The sequence below is a fragment of the Propithecus coquereli genome, unplaced genomic scaffold, assembly GCF_000956105.1.
Source record: "Propithecus coquereli isolate 6110/MARCELLA unplaced genomic scaffold, Pcoq_1.0 Scaffold248, whole genome shotgun sequence".
Taxonomy (NCBI): domain Eukaryota; kingdom Metazoa; phylum Chordata; class Mammalia; order Primates; family Indriidae; genus Propithecus; species Propithecus coquereli.
This window is the reverse complement of record NW_012148041.1, coordinates 2,270,876-2,277,024: the sequence shown is the minus strand read 5'-3', so window position 1 is coordinate 2,277,024 and position 6,149 is coordinate 2,270,876.

Genomic DNA, 6,149 nt, shown 5'->3' with positions numbered 1-6,149 from the left:
CATTGTTTTGCATGTTTGTATTTTTAGTTTACACAAATGTTATTGGGTACATCTCATTCTGTTTCTTACTTTTTTTTCCAGTAAACATTATATTTTTAGGATACTTCCATTTTGCTGTATGTTTGCCCAATCAGATGCCTCTAACATGTACATAATTCTCCAGGGTGCACATCCACTACGTTTTCTCTATCCTTGCCCTAGGATCTTTCAGCTCCCTGCAACCACAGATTGTGGTGCCGTGGACACTCTTGTACAAGTGCCCTTCTGGAGCTATGTAAGAATTTCTTTGGAACATGTATCTAGGAGTGGAATTGCTGGATCTCGAAAATACATACACCAATTTTGACTAATAGTGCCTGACTGTTTTCCAGAATGGCTGCACCAGTTTTTATACCTGATCCCCCACCCAACCAGTGCACAGAAGGTCCTATATCCCCATGGATGACCTGGCCAACACATCATAGCCATACATGAAACCTGGTTTTAAAAAAAACTGGCATGACAGGAAACCCATCCTCACCCCCACTCCCTAGGGCGACCAGTCTCAGTTAATTCATTTTCAGTCTTTCCAGTGATTACTTTCATTAATCTAAATAATATTTTGCATATTATTTAGGATAAATCATTTTATCATGGAAAAGAAATGTCCTTCTATGCCTAGGTTTTTTTTTTTTTTTTTGAGACAGAGTCTCACTCTTTTTGCCCGGGCTAGAGTGAGTGCTGTGGCGTCAGCCTAGCTCACAGCAACATATTCTTCTATGCCTAGTTTTTAAAATTTCCATCAGGATTGCATGTAGAAGTTGTCAGACATTTTTGTTTGAACCTATTGATGTGGTTCCTGATAGTCACAGTTTCCTAATCTTAAATTAATCTTAATTTGGATTTCCTAAAATAGAGTCTTCTGGGTTGTGGATGGCCAAATCATTGAATGCATTTTCAAGTTTACTGCTTGCTCTTAAGAAACACTGTGCAGTACTGCGTTAAGTGATCCTGCCGCATCCCCCAGAATGGCCTGGAGAACTGAAAGCATTTGATGCTCAGTATTAATCAGGGTCAGCAGACTGGCCTGTCACCTGTTTTTATATGTCTCAAAGCCTTTAAGAATGTTTTTTACATTTTTAGATGGTTGAAAAAAAATTGCTTTGTTTTTTTTTTTTGAGACAAGGTCTTGCTCTGTCACTCAGGCAGGAGGACAGGGGCACTGACACGGGAAAGTGACTCTCAGTGCTGGGAGCCTCTTGAGGTCCAAGTGGGTCCTTGGCTTCAAGCAAGAAAGAATTCAGGAGCGAGCTGACGGCATAAAGCGAAAGTGAGATTTATTCAGAAACTATAGAAAGTCTACTCCGTAGAGCAGAGGCTAGCTCTCCCTGCAGAAGAGAACCGGCCTCCTGGGTCCTGTTGCCTTTCTAGTTAAGCTACGGCTTAATTATAGGCTAAGAAAAGGGAGGAATATTCATGGCAGGGCTGGTGTTTCACCACCTGCGTTGAAACTTGCTCTGCCTCCATCCTGTTTTTTTGTTTGTTTGTTTCGTTGGTTTTCTTTTTGCTCTGATTTAGAGTCACAGAATCCATCCTGTTTTGATCAGGATAATTTGAAACTTTGGTTTGAGACTTCCTGACTCAGTTAGGCAATGCTGCAGCAATGCCCAAAGCAATGCCCAACACAGTGCCCAAAGCAGTACCTAAAGCAGGACCTGCCAGTTCCCTATCTCGGGACGATCACAGCTCATAGCTCACAGCAACCTCAAACTCCTGGGCTCAAGTGATTCTCCTGCCTCAGCCTCCCGAGTAGCTGACACTATAGGTATGTGCTACCACGCCCAGCTAATTTTTATTTTATTTTATTTTTTGTAGAGATAGGGTCTCGCTATATTGCCCAGGCTGGTCTTGAACTCCTGGCCTCAAGTGATCCTCCTGCCTCATCCTCCCAGAGTGCTGGGATTACAGGCCTGAGCTGCAGCACCCTGCCCCAATTTTTTTTAAAGAATAACATTTCATGACATGTAAAATTCATATGAAACCTAAATTTCAGTGCCCATAAATAGAGTTTTATTGGAACACAGCCATGCTTATTTGTTTACGTATTATCCATGGTTGCTTTCTTGCTCTAACCACAGAGTTGAGTAGTTGCAACAGAGATCATATGGTCCGCAAAGCTGAAAATACTATCTGGTCCTTTGCAGAAGAGCTTGGCTAACCCCTGTTACAAATAATTCAGTCGACAAAAGTTGATGGAGAACCTACTGGCGGAGAACAAGCTGTTCTGGTCACCATGAACCTTTACTGTTTTGCTAGGGAGACAGTCACAACACAGGGTGACCAGTGCTAGGACGGAGCGGCACAGGAGACTCTGAGCCACACTGGGGAGGGCAGGGATGGCTCCCCAGAGACAGTGATGTCTGAGCTGAGACCTAGAGAGCGAGAAGGAGCTGGCCAGATGAAGAGGTGTTGGGGGAGGTTGGAGGTGGCAGGAAAAACGTTCTGGACAAGTAGAACATCATGTCCCATGGCCAGAGGGATAAGGGCTTGCTGGAGAAACTGGGAGATGTTGCATTATCCTTTGGGACATAGGCTTATTTGTAGCTAGATAAGTTAATTTGCACATAAATAATTGGCTATTTACAGCTCAGGGATATCAGCAAGGAAGGCAGAAGGCTAAATCATTCATTCACTCATTCATTCTTTCAATGAGCATTGATTGAGCACCTTCCTTTTTTTTTGAGACAGAGTCTCACTCTGTCGCCCAGGCTAGAGTGCAGTGGCATCAGCCTAGCTCACAGCAACCTCAATCTCCTGGGCTCAAGCGGTCCTCCTGCCTTAGCCTCCCAAGTGGCTGGGACTACAGGCACACATCACTGCACCTGGCTAATTTCTTTCTATTTTTAGTAGAGACAGGGTCTCACTCTTGCTCAGGCTGGTCTGGAACTCCTGAGCTCAAGCAATCCTCCCACCTCGGCCTCCCAGAGTGCTAGGATTACAGGCGTGAGCCGCCGTGCCCGGCCAGGTTGAGCTCCTTCTGAGTGCTGAGCACAAGGCTAAGTTCTGAGGATACAGACGAAAACAGGAGGATCCCTGTCCTGAAGCTGCTCACGGACTAGTGAGAAAAGCAGACAGATGGAATAATTCTGCACGTATGAAGAGTGTCCGCTCTGCCGTGTTTGAGGAAGGCTCCTCTATTCCCAGCCCTCCTCTCCGTGCCACCTGGTCATGTTCCCAGCTCTCTTGCAGCTAGGACTGGACAGATAGCTCAGTGTTGGCCAATGACATGTAGGGGAGATCTGCTGAACAAAGTCTGGTAAAACTTCTCAGATTAAAGGTGATGCCACAAATGCCACATCACTTTTCCCCCTTGCCTGCCCTTGAATGGGATTGCGATGGTGGCACCGTGGGATCTGTGGCAGCCGTCTTATGGTTGTGAGGTGGTGAGCATCTGGACAGACTGGTTCTTGGTGGCACCGCCGAGCTGCCGCACCAAGCCTGCAACTGCCTACCTGCGGGGACTCCAAATTATGACATCATTACAAGTTGTTATTGCTTAAGCAATCATTCTCAACTGTGGGTGACTTTGTGCTCCAGGGGACATTTGGTTTTCTCTAGTGGGAGGGCTACTACTGTCATCTAGTGAGTAGAGGTCAGGGATGCTGCTAAACGTTGTACCAAACACAAGATGTTCCCCTGTGTCATGGTTTGGAGACTGACTGGCAGGTTTTAGTCTGCCATTTACTAGCAGTATCATTTAAGCATTTTATTTCATCATTTTGAGCCTCAATTTCCTGATCTGTCAGGTAACAGTATCTTCTTTATAAACATCACTGTGGGAGTGAACATAGACAATGCATTGTGGAAGTTCCTAGCGTGGGCCATGTTGCAAATGGATATTGTTACCACTGTCGCCGTGAGGGCGCCCACTGCAGGGAGCAGCCGGGGCTGCCGTGCAGTTCTGTCCAAGGTCAAAGCCATCAGGAAGGTCACCTGAGCTGCCCACTTGCAGCGGGGACCCAGGAACAACTGAGAGAGGGGAGATTCTGGGGGCCACTGGAAGCCATTGGAGGGACAGGAAGAGTCACGAGGTCGGGCAGCCTGGAGGGGAATTGAGACCCGTGGAGCACTTCGGGCTCAAGACTGGAATCAGTCCTTTTAAACAGCAACCGAAAGCATATTCTGAGACTGCTTTCAGGCCAGGGACTTTGGTCCTCGGTCCTGACAGGGATTGGCAGAGGGTGAAGTCACAGTCTTTCCGATACCACTCACTGGGGGAGGAGGAAGCGCCAGGAGGCTCTGTGGGTGGGATCCCCAAAACCCCGGTGGGGGCTGGCAGGTGCCAGGCAGAGGGGGGCCCTGTGGGGAGGGCGAGTTGGCCGGCGCCAGCCTGCTCTTTGCTCCGGGATTTCCCTGTGTAAATGGCTTTGCCAGGACGGGGGCAGGTTTCTGGGACGCAGGGATCCACACGCAGAGGGCTGTGAGTGTCCCTGGGGAAAATTCCTCTCTCCGATTTGTCCCTCAGAACGGCCACACCCAGCACTCCCGGGCCGGGGGCCTTCTCTTGGCCCCTCTCCACTCGATGCCTTCGCTTTCACTCCAGACCAAGGCTGCCTTCTGTGTCCCGTGCTGTGTACCCAGGCCGCACAGGGGCAAAGAGTCTTTCTAAACAAATACGCAGACTCTCAGGGAAAAAAATTCTCACCATTTTGTGAATGTGCCACTTGTCATTCATCTTCCTGTTAGTGGGCATTTGAGGAGTTTTAAGTTTTTGAGTGTTTGCCCGTTACAAATAGCGCGGATATAAACACGCGTAAGCGTCGTGTGAGCAGAACGTGTGTTTGCCTTTCTGCTGTGCACACGACTACGAGGGCGATCGCCGGGTCGGGGAAGGGGTCTCTTCGGCATTAGCAGAGCGCCGCCCAATTTTTCAAAGTAGTCGTACCATTTTTCCGGTTGCCTTGTACGCTCTGACACTTGGTGTTGTCCGTCTGAGAAGCAAAACTCCAGCGACACACGGCGGTGTGACTGCGTCTCACAAACACGGAGTGAAAACACACAGACGTACAGGAAAGCTCGCGTCGGATTCCCGCCTGCCTGCAGCCCAGACACAGGCAAACGCCATCTGCGTTGGCGGCCGTCAGGGTGGTGGCTGTCATGAGGGGACCAAGGGGGCCTCTGGGGCCCCAGGAATGTTCTCTTTCCTGATCTGGGTGCCAGTTACACGGGTGTGTTCCCTTTGTGGAAATTCGTCAGGCTGTATACTTACGATTGGTGCACTTTTCTATATGTTGTACTTTAAAGAAAAATTTCAAAAAATATTCTCTCTCCGTCTCCCACTCTCCCTCCCTCTGCCATCTTCCCTCCCAGCACTTGGCCGGGAGCTGTCCTCATCTGGGTCCCCTTCATGTCCATGTGACCTGGACAGTGGCACAGGGCCTGCACTCAGAAAGGCCCAGCACTTGGTTTAATGCTCTGCCGTCTTGAGATTCTTAATACTTTTTGAACAAGGGCCCTTTGTTTTCATTTTGCGCGGGGCCTCATACATCATGCAGCCGGCCCCGGCCGTCGGGACAGGCAGCTGCCAGAGTCTATCCCCAGATCCCCGGCCCGGGACGGGGTCCTTGACAGGCCCCGGGGACAGGGCTAGGCTGCCCCTGCGGCCCCCTGACAGGACAAGGTGTGGAATGGCCACAGCAGCGTGAGGGTTCTCCCTCCTGGGGAGACCTGGGAGCACATGGCCCGAGGATGGAGCGCTGGGTCCTGGGCAGGAGCCCGTCGGTGTCCGGCATGCTCTGGCCCCTGCCCTTCCGTCTGCTGTGTGTGTGCGATAAAATATGCATGACGTAAAACCCACTGCTTAAACCACTTTTAAGTGTGCACTCGTTCACAGCGCCGTACGACCACCTCCACCACTCACCCGCCTCCAGAACTCTTCTTCCTCCGAGCGGAAGCTCTGTGCCCACTAAACACCAACTTCCCATCTCCTCCACTTGCTTTTATAACTTTTTGTGTGTTTCTCTCTTCCCGACTGCTTGTGGATCCCACGAGGGCCAGGCTGGGCTGGGCCTGTTCACCCCTGAGTGAGAGAGAACACGGGCAGTGCACACGGGGCCTGGAGGCAGCGCTTAACCAGAAACAGGTTCAAGAAGTAGGTGAAGGCCGGGCGC